The sequence below is a fragment of the Entelurus aequoreus genome, linkage group LG09 (assembly GCF_033978785.1).
Source record: "Entelurus aequoreus isolate RoL-2023_Sb linkage group LG09, RoL_Eaeq_v1.1, whole genome shotgun sequence".
NCBI classification, from domain to species: Eukaryota; Metazoa; Chordata; class Actinopteri; order Syngnathiformes; family Syngnathidae; genus Entelurus; species Entelurus aequoreus.
Window position 1 is genome coordinate 9,979,707 of NC_084739.1, and position 11,458 is coordinate 9,991,164.

At 39.0% G+C, this 11,458-nt stretch overlaps 1 protein-coding gene across 4 annotated transcripts in view; it reads right to left on the minus strand.

Annotated features, from left to right (window-relative positions):
- zmiz1a (zinc finger, MIZ-type containing 1a) overlaps positions 1 to 11,458 on the minus strand; it is a 103,649-nt gene that overhangs the window by 64,232 nt on the left and 27,959 nt on the right. Inside the window, exon 1 of one of the 4 annotated variants that reach the window (XM_062058020.1) lies at positions 6,815 to 7,009. The exons of the other annotated variants lie outside the window; for them this stretch is intronic. The gene's annotated coding sequence lies outside the window, so the exon portion shown is untranslated. Of the gene's footprint in view, positions 1 to 6,814; positions 7,010 to 11,458 lie in introns of those variants that run through there. 4 annotated transcript variants of the gene reach the window in all.

An 11,458-nucleotide genomic window follows, 5' to 3' on the forward strand; every position in this document is an offset into this window, starting at 1 on the left:
ATGGCAACAGTGGAAAATGAACGTCCCATAACAAGAAGATAGTGAAAAAGAAGGAGCTTATTGACTACGGCGCAGACTACAATGGCGGACGCGCGCACATTTTCGGGACTTATGCAGATCACAAACACATCAGCAGGCACCATTATGTAAGAAAAGTTGGTTTTACATAATAGGTCGAAACAAAATGAGATAATGTCTCCTAATAGCTGCTGTCACCGTATGTTCAAGCACAGTACGTCTGACTATGGTAGCCGTAATGTTTCGATAATCCAAGCGGCGCGGCTTCGTAGTTTACCAAAATTTCAGATTTCGGAGCACCGAGTGTAACGTTTCTATATTCTCAATAAAACATCAAAAGTTTTGGTACTTGCTTTTACTTGTTAGCGTCATTTATTGAACAGGCGTCCACCTGCAGTCCACACGTACCTCTTATGCGTGACTGCCATCGCCTGGTCACACTTATCCTTGCACCATGTACCAAATAAAACTGCTTCGAGGTCGGTAAGCACAACCAGAATTAATATGTACATTAGGCGCACCGGGCCATAAGGCGCACTGTCGATTTTTGAGAAAATTTAAGGATTTGAAGTGTGCCTTATAGTCCGAAAAATACGGTAAATGGCTCCAATTCGACAGCATCTCCTCCCCGTTATCTTTGTTGTACCGGTAGTTTTTAGCACTTCCATAGCGAGTCGACTGACGGATTTAAGTTTGAACTGTACGCTACTTTGTATTGGAAATGGCAACAGTGGAAAATAACAAGAAGATAGTGAAAAAGAAGGAGCTTATTGACTACGGCGCAGACTATAATGGCGGGCGCGCGCACATTTTCGGGACTTATGCGGATCACAAACACATCAGCAGGCACCATTATGTAAGAAAAGTTGGTTTTACATAATAGGTCGAAACCAAATGACAGATAATGTCTCCTAATAGCTGCTGTCACCGTATGTTCAAGCACAGTACGTCTGACTATGGTAGCCGTAATGTTTCGATAATCCAAGCGGCGCGGCTTCGTAGCTTACCAAAATTTCGGATTTCGGAGCACCGAGTGTAACGTTTCTATATTCTCAATAAAACATCAAAAGTTTTGGTACTTGCTTTTACTTGTTAGCGTCATTTATTGAACAGGCGTCCACCTGCAGTCCACACGCACCTCTTATGCGTGGCTGCCATCGCCTGGTCACACTTATCCTTGCACCATGTACCAAATAAAAGTGCTTCAAGGTCGGTAAGCACAACCAGAATTAATACGTACATTAGGCGCACCGGGCCATAAGGCGCACTGTTGATTTTTGAGAAAATTTAAGGATTTGAAGTGTGCCTTATAGTCCGAAAAATACGGTAAATGGCTCCAATTCGACAGCATCTCCTCCCCGTTATCTTTGTTGTACTGGTAGTTTTTAGCACTTCCATAGCGAGTCGACTGACGGATTTAAATTTGAACTGTACGCTACTTTGTATTGGGAATGGCAACAGTGGAAAATGAATGCCCCATAACAAGAAGATAGTGAAAAAGAAGGAGCTTATTGACTACGGCGCAGACTACAATGGCGGGCGCGCGCACATTTTCGGGACTTATGCAGATCACAAACACATCAGCAGGCACCATTATGTAAGAAAAGTTGGTTTTACATAATAGGTCGAAACAAAATGAGATAATGTCTCCTAATAGCTGCTGTCACCGTATGTTCAAGCACAGTACGTCTGACTATGGTAGCCGTAATGTTTCGATAATCCAAGCGGCGCGGCTTCGTAGCTTACCAAAATTTCAGATTTCGGAGCACCGAGTGTAATGTTTCTATATTCTCAATAAAACATCAAAAGTTTTGGTACTTGCTTTTACTTATTAGCGTCATTTATTGGACCTGCAGTCCACACGCACCTCTTATGCGTGACTGCCATCGCCTGGTCACACTTATCCTTGCACCATGTACCAAATAAAACTACTTCGAGGTCGGTAAGCACAACCAGAACTAATACGTACATTAGGCGCACCGGGCCATAAGGCGCACTGTTGATTTTTGAGAAAATGAAAGGATTTTAAGTGCGCCTTATAAGGGTATTTAACTCAAGTGAGTGCTATTTAATAGGACTACTTGACTTGGGGTAAACTGTGAGGCATACTTTTGTGAGTCAGAAGGAACCACAGCGTTCATGACACACACTTACACACACGTACGCACAGTGACGGAAATAGAAAGCAAAAGGTAAGTACGGCAGCAGAGGTCTAGCGGAGTAAACACGGGACACGCCGGTGGAGTAAAGCAGTGAATCCAAAAAAGCTCTTATCAGCCGTGAGCAGCTCCCTACCACAGTAAATATCACATGCCTAATTATAAGCAGACATGCTTCTTAGCCTCGACTGTTCCTTCAGAGAAATCACAAGGGGGTAAAAAAAAAAATAAATAAATAAAAAATAATTATCTGGCTGTTAATCACAAGGGGGTAAAAAAAAAAAAAAAAAAAAAAAAAAAAAATTATCTGGCTGTTAATCACAAGGGGGTAAAAAAAAAAAAAAAAAAAAAAAAAAAAAAAAATTATCTGGCTGTTTGATTACATAAGGCCGTGATTAAACTATGATGAAATTCCAGCACTGTTACATATGAACACAGAGGCTGTCCTGTACTTCCATACATTATTGAGAGTTTCTATCAATACTTGACATCACTATCGTCCCTGTCTCGGTGAGGGGGAGGGAGGGAGCGGCGGCGATGATGATTCACGGAAAGAAGCGACACAAAACCAGGGCCGTGCAGTTCACCGCCGTCACAAATGTCACAAGTGAGTCAGCCAGCGGCTCCGTGCACAACAAGAAAAACCCTCCGGAGGTCACGGGAGTGCAACAGGAAACGATGAAGCTCCGCCTCCAGTGTGCTGGAAGTGACGCCCGGGGTGTTATGGCGTTCCCGGCATGGGTCAGCGGACGATTGTGTTATTGTTTGCTAATGAACGTGTCGGCTTTAAGGTTACGTGCTGATTGACTGGCGATGCTGTGGATTTTACTGCCTGGTGTGGCCTTTGAGGATGATAACCACGCCACTTGCATTACCACTCCAGCACAAGTCTTCAAGACACTTACCTTGTGAAAAAATATATTTTTTTAAATATTGTTTTAGTGCTGATTTAACATTGGAAATTAAATAAGCGATTCATTTTAGTCATGTCTTTGTATTTTTTCGGACTATAATGTGCAATAATGTTATATGTGTATATGTATATATATATGCATATGCATGTGTGTGGATACATACATATATATATAGATACATATCTTCTTTTTTATCTTTTTTTTTACTATTTATATTACTAAATTATTGTGTATGCACCTTAGGGGATCTGCTCCAATTTCGTTGTTCTTTGAACCTGTTCACTGTAATAATGACAAATAAAACTATATTCTATTTAAGGTATTTAAGCCACACCCACCAAAGTTTAGATTTTTTTTATTTTTTATATATATATGCCGCACCGGAGTATAAGATACCGATGCAAAATATTTTTTGTAAATGTTTATTTACATACCTAATTGTTTCCATGCTGTGTCTGTAACACGGCAGTAAAACGGCTGATCAAACAAAACAGAAGTCGCCGCCATGGACCCACTAGCTGCGGAGGCTAGCTCTCCAATCAGCTTAACAGAACGGTGACGTTTTTGGTGATACTACGAAACTGAAACAATACAAAACCAATGACACGTGTGAACGTGCTCGCATATTCGCGCATGCTAACGACGCTAACTTCTAAATCACTAATCCTCGCCTCCATGACGACAAATAAAGTAAGTTTCTTACAAAACCCCGTTTCCATATGAGTTGGGAAATTGTGTTGGATGTAAATATATACGGAATACAATGATTTGCAAATCATTTTCAACCCATATTCAGTTGAATATGCTACAAAGACAACATATTTGATGTACAAACTGATAAACATTTTTTTTTTGCAAATAATCATTAACTTTAGAATTGGATGCCCGTAACACGTGACAAAGAAGTTGGGAAAGGTGGCAATAAATACTGATAAAGTTGAGGAATGCTCATCAAACACTTATTTGGAACATCCCACAGGTGAACAGGCAAATTGGGAACAGGTGGGTGCCATGATTGGGTATAAAAGTAGATTCCATGAAATGCTCAGTCATTCACAAACAAGGATGGGGCGAGGGTCACCACTTTGTCAACAAATGCGTGAGCAAATTGTTGAACAGTTTAAGAAAAACCTTTCTCAAGCAGCTATTGCAAGGAATTTAGGGATTTCACCATCTACGCTCCGTAATATCATCAAAGGGTTCAGAGAATCTGGAGAAATCACTGCACGTAAGCAGCTAAGCCCGTGACCTTCCATCCCTCAGGCCGTACTGCATCAACAAGCGACATCAGTGTGTAAAGGATATCACCACATGGGCTCAGGAACACTTCAGAAACCCACTGTCAGTAACTACAGTTGGTCGCTACATCTGTAAGTGCAAGTTAAAACTATCCTATGCAAGGCGAAAACCGTTTATCAACAACACCCAGAAACGCCGTCGGCTTCGCTGGGCCTGAGCTCCTCTAAGATGGACTGATACAAAGTGGAAAAGTGTTCTGTGGTCTGACGAGTCCACATTTCAAATTGTTTTTGGAAACTGTGGACGTCGTGTCCTCCGGACCAAAGTGGAAAAGAACCATCCGGACTGTTGAACAACTTAAGCTGTACATCAAGCAAGAATGGGAAAGAATTCCACCTGAGAAGCTTCAAAAATGTGTCTCCTCAGTTCCCAAACGTTTACTGAGTGTTGTTAAAAGGAAAGGCCATGTAACACAGTGGTGAACATGCCTTTTCCCAACTACTTTGGCACGTGTTGCAGCCATGAAATTCTAAGTTAATTATTATTTGCAAAAAAAAAAAGAAGTTTATGAGTTTGAACATCAAATATGTTGTCTTTGTAGTGCATTCAACTGAATATGGCTTGAAAAGGATTTGCAAATCATTGTATTCCGTTTATATTTACGTCTAGCACAATTTCCCAACTCATATGGAAACGGGGTTTGTACAAGTATCATCCCTGCAGGACGAGGAATAGATAAACATGCTTCACTATCACTACACACCTTAGGAGGATACAATAGCTCACTGCTAACAACAAGCTAGCGCTCCTCAATGTAAACAAACACCACGGTTGGGTCTACACCTGACATCCACTGTAATGATACCAAGTACAATAGCGTATCGATATTCTTCATTGCCACAAAATCTTTTTTCCTTTCTTTTCAATTTATATGATGTTTATAATTAAGAAAATACATCCATGAACGCATGAGGACTTTAAATATGACCAATGTATGATCCTGTAACTACTTGGTATCGGATTGACGCCCAGATTTGTGGTATCGCCCAAAACTAGGGATGTCCGATAATGGCTTTTTGCCGATATCCGATATTGTCCAACTCTTTAATTACCGATACCGATATCAACCGATACCGATATCAACCGATATATACAGTCGTGGAATTAACACATTATTATGGCTAATTTGGACAACCAGGTATGGTGAAGATAAGGTACTTTTAAAAAAAAATAAAAAAATAAAATAAGATAAATAAATTAAAAACATTTTCTTGAATAAAAAAGAAAGTAAAACAATATAAAAACAGTTACATAGAAACTAGTAATTAATGAAAATTTGTAAAATTAACTGTTAAAGGTTAGTACTATTAGTGGACCAGCAGCATGCACAATCATGTGTGCTTACGGACTGTATCCCTTGCAGACATTATTGATATATATTGATATTAGGGATGTCCGATAATGGCTTTTTGCCAATATCCGATATGCCGATATTGTCCAACTCTTTAATTACCGATACCGATAACAACCGATACCAATATCAACCGATATATACAGTTGTGGAATTAATACATTATTATGCCTAATTTGGACAACCAGGTATGGTGAAGATAAGGTACTTTTAAAAAAAATGAATCAAATAAAATAAGATAAATAAATTAAAAACATTTTCTTGAATAAAAAAGAAAGTAAAACAATATAAAAACAGTTACATAGAAACTAGTAATGAATGAAAATGAGTAACATTAACTGTTAAAGGTTAGTACTATTAGTGGAGCAGCAGCACGCACAATCATGTGTGCTTACGGACTGTATCCCTTGCAGACTGTATTGATATATATTGATATATAATGTAGGAAGCAGAATATTAATAACAGAAAGAAACAACCCTTTTGTGTGAATGAGGAGTGAGGTTTTTTGGGTTGGTGCATTAATTGTAAGTGTATCTTGTGTTTTTTATGTTGATTTAATTAAAAAACAACAAAAAAAAAAAACAAAACAAAAAAAAACCGATACCGATAATAAAAAAACCGATACCGATAATTTCCGATATTATATTTTAACGCATTTATCGGCCTGCCGATATTATCGGACATCCCTACCCAAAACTAATGTAAAGTATCCAAACAACAGAATAATAAGTGCTTATTACATTGTAACACAAATGTAGATAGGACATGTTAAAATAGAAAATAAGCAGATATTAACAGTAAACGAACAAGTAGGCCAGTAAACCAAGAACAAGCATGGATGTGTCAGTAGAGCGATACGTAGGTCAACCTGTGGTCAGCTGATCCCACCCGGATCCGCTCGCTAATCACCACAACGCTGAATAATAAGTCAGTTTTGATGACGACAAGCAGGCTAAAGCTCAGGTAGGACTGGAACCTTACAACCAATACGCTTCTCAGCAAGGTAACCTTTGCCCCCCCCCCACCCCCCCCGTCCCAGCATGCACTACACAAAAAACACCCGCTCACTTACCCCCAGCTGAGCGCGACCCCTGCACATGTCATCCCATTCGCTCCACGCCGCCAAGTGTCACAAGCGTCGCCGGAGGAAACTCTGCGAGCTTTGGCAGCTTCCTGCACCTTATCACTCTCCCTCTGCTCTCGTTTATTACTTCCTCTTCCACCCACTCCACTTTTTTTTTTTTTTTTGCTCACTCTCCTCCTCTCTTGCTCTCTGATCTGTCTATTTCCCTTGTCCGGCGTCTGCACAATACACATCAATTATTCAGAGGCAGTCCTCCCGGCCTTATCCAATCAGAGCGTAGGGGAGGGGAGGGGGGCTCCGCACTAATGGGCTCCTGCTGTACCTGCTACCCGGCTCCGGCGTGGGGTGGAGCGTGGGTCGGGTGGTGGTGGTGGGGGGGGGGAGATGAGTGGCAGAGATAAAGACAGCAAAGCAGGAGAGGACAAAGTGGAGTAGAGATAGCAGAGCATGAGATATTGCGGGCGATTCTCACCCTCCTGTCTTGAGGTGCGGTTATTGATGCAAAGAAAAACCACCGGCGTATATATACATCATCTGACAGCTGTGTGGGGGGCGGAGCTTCAAGCACCACCTCGGATAGAGGAAGTGCAGCCATGTGTTTGTGTAAGGTGTCAAACTTATTTGACACCTTACACGGGGGAAAATATTTTCAAGACTGGCAAAAATCATGGGATAATAACTTAAAAACAAAGACAACTTTGGATTGTTTTCTTTGTTTACAAATAGACCAAGCACAGTTTGAAAATGCACAAGTCAAAAGTTGTTTTTTTTACACTTATACACTACCGTTCAAAAGTTTGGGGTCACCCAAACAATTTTGTGGAATAGCCTTCATTTCTAAGAACAAGAATAGACTGTCGAGTTTCAGGTAAAAGTTCTCTTTTTCGGGCCATTTTGAGCGTTTAATTGACCCCACAAATGTGATGCTCCAGAAACTCAATCTGCTCAAAGGAAGGTCAGTTTTGTAGCTTCTGTAACGAGCTAAACCAGGGGTGTCAAACTCATTTTAGATCAGGGGCCACATGGAGAGAAATCTACCCCCAAGTGGGCCGGACTGGTAAAATGAAGGCACGATAACTTAAAAATAAAGACAACTTCAGATTGTATTGTTTAAAAATAGAGCAAGCAAAACCCAACAACATTATGATCTGAAAATGTACAAATCATAATGTTGTTGGGTTCTTTTTTTACAATCAACTGTTGCGGTTAATAGTATATATACTTTATTTGTCGTTATTTATATTTTCTGAATACATTATTTGATAATGTTCATCAGTCAACTCATTGGTGTTAATTTTCAATCTATAAAGATAAAAAAATTATATCCAAATCAAATTGCAGGATGTTGTTTATGTAGTTTGATCATTTTCCTCGACTGATGTACGAACATGTGGTTTGTTTTGTACATATGTAGCATCATCTACAAAGATACAAAGAATTGCTATTGCGACATCCAGTGGACACATTAAAAAGCAGCTGTTTCTTTCATTCAAAATTTCAGGTACATTTTTATACTTAGCAAACTCATCCCGCGGGCCGGATAAAACCTGTTCGCGGGCCTGATCCGGCCCTCGGGCCGTACGTTTGACACCCCTGAGCTAAACTGTTTTCAGATGTGTGAACATGATTGCACAAGGGTTTTCTAATCGTCAATTAGCCTTCTGAGCCAATGAGCAAACACATTGTACCATTAGAACACTGGAGTGATAGTTGCTGGAAATGGGCCTCTATACACCTATGTAGATATTGCACCAAAAACCAGACATTTGCAGCTAGAATAGTCATTTACCACATTAGCAATGTATAGAGTGTATTTCTTTCAAGTTAAGACTAGTTTAAAGTTATCTTCGTTGAAAAATAAGGACATTTTAATGTGACCCCAAACTTTTGAACGGTAGTGTATGTTGCGGTTAATACTATTCTGTCTTCATTTGTCATTATTTATACTTTCTGAGTAAATTATGCAATAATATTGGAGATGTCAACAAATATTGGAGATGCCGACAAATGCTTTAAAATGTAATATCGGAAATTATCGGTATCGGTTTCAAAAAGTAAAATTCATGACTTTTTAAAACGCCGCTGTGTACACGGACGTAGGGAGAAGTACAGAGCGCCAATAAACCTTAAAGGCACTGCCTTTGCGTGCTGGCCCAGTCACATAATATCTACGGCTTTTCACACACACAAGTGAATGCAAAGCATACTTGGTCAACAGCCATACAGGTCACACTGAGGGTGGTTGTATAAACGACTTGAACACTGTTACAAATATGCGCCACACTGTGAACCCACACCAAACAAGAATGACAAACACATTTCGGGAGAACATCCGCACCGTAACACAACATAAACACAACAGAACAAATACCCAGAACCCCTTGCAGCACTAACTCTTCCGGGACGCTACAATATACACCCTCCCAACCCCGCCCACCTCAACCTCCCAACCCCCGCCCACCGCAACCTCCTCATGCTCTCTCAGGGAGGGCATGTCCCTAATTCCAAGCTGCTGTTTTGAGGCATGTTTAAAAAAAATAATGCACTTTGTGACTTCAATAATAAATATGGCAGTGCCATGTTGGCATTTTTTTCCCCCATAACTTGAGTTGATTTATTTTGGAAAACCTTGTTACATTGTTTAATGCATCCAGCGGGGCATCACAACAAAATTAGGCATAATAATGTGTTCATTCCACCACTGTATATATCGGTATCGGTTGATATCGGAATCGGTAATTAAGAGTTGGACAATATTGGAATATTGGAAGCATGCGCCGAAAAATAGACCCTTTTGTACACTGTTGAGTGAAGTGAAGTGAAGTGAATTATATTTACATAGCGCATTTTCTCTAGTGACTCACAGCGCTTTACATAGTGAAACCCAATATCTAAATTACATTTAAACCAGATGTTTACCTTATCCCAATAAACATCTGTTCAGTATTTGAACATAAAAGTGTTTGATTGTGAGGCATTAAAAAGCCACAAAATGCAACGGGTCCATCAGACCCACAAACGCTGGGTGAGTGACAACAATATGAACGTTGCACGGAAAATTTCTCTGCCAGTTTCTGCATCCCACAAGGATTTTTCTTTTTGTGTTTCTGCACCTGCGGTTCCCCCAAAAGGTTGCAACATTGTTTGTCAACACTGTCTGCTCTCATTTTCTCGCACATTTCGACCCTCTGATGTTCTGTGTGCCTACACTCTGTCCTCCTCCTGTCTAGGCCTGCTCTGTGTGTGCGTGTGTGTATACTGTACTCTATGTATTTATGTACACGTTTTGTGTATGTTTCATTTTCTACTTATTATGTACATCCATTTGTATATGTAGTACATGTTTTTGTACATTTATACAATAATGTAAACTGAATGAAAATACGTTGAGCAATTAGCAAGATATGATTTCTTTTCAATTTAGATGTGTTACCTTCATTGAGTACTTTGCCCTCCTTAAAAATGGCCAACTCACAGAACTTACGACTATGTGTGTGTATGGTCAAATCTACCTAGCAACAGCGGTCGGTCCTCACAACTACAAAAGTAAAATTTTTATTTTTATTTTGTGTGTTTTGCATTCTGAAGTGAGGTTGCAACTCTCTACTCCCATCTAGTGCTAGATATATATTTTTTTTCATCATTCTAGCTATAGTGCAGGGGTGTCCAAACTTTTTCCACTGAGGGCCGCACACTGAAAAATCAAAGCAAGCGGGGGACATTTTGATATTTTTTTTATTTTAAAAACCAATACAATATATGTATAACAAATATACGTTAAGGCATCCACTCAGGCTTGATCCCGGGGACCCCAAAGGGTTTTGGTCCTAAAAAGATTTAAAATGTGTCATTATTCAGTATTATTATCTCTAGATCAACATTAGGTCTATCTGTCAATATAACGTTTTTAAAGATTTAAGTCGTATGCTCTTTTTGTCAAAGAAAACCCTGTTTTTTTTATGGAAAAAAACACAAAATATGCAATATTTTCACCGAATAAAATTTTTAAGAGGAATATTTCAGATTATATAATAATTGGAGCCTTAAAAAGGTCATTAACTCATAACACCATTGATTTTAATTCATTATTATTTTTTTGAGCAATGACACTTAAAAACAAATCACACTAACATTATTGGGGAACCAAAAGGGTCCTACTCATTAAAGTGTTAAAAAATAAATTATACAATTTTTTTACTGTTTACTTTTAACACAATAATCTCGAGATAATCTTCAGATCTATCCGTCAATTATATGTTGTATTGTTGTTTATGTTTTTTGTTTGTTCGTTTTAGGCCCTTCTTTAAAAAAAAAAAAAAAAAAGCTAATTTTTTTAATATGGCAAACACAAAATATGCAACATTTTCCCCAAAAAATATCTCAAAGCGCAATATTTAATGTGACGTAATTGAAGCCTTGGATAGGTCAATAATTCATAATAACATTGATTTTGATTCATTATTATTTTTTAAAGAAAGAAACAGCCTGCATGGCAGCTTTATGTTATTAGAGTAAACATTGCAACATTTTCTTGTTACATTTCACCTGTTTGCTCTTTCATACAACTTTTTATGTATTTAATTTTTTTTAACCGTATTTTAAAATGGGCCGTGGGGCCATTAAAAAATGACC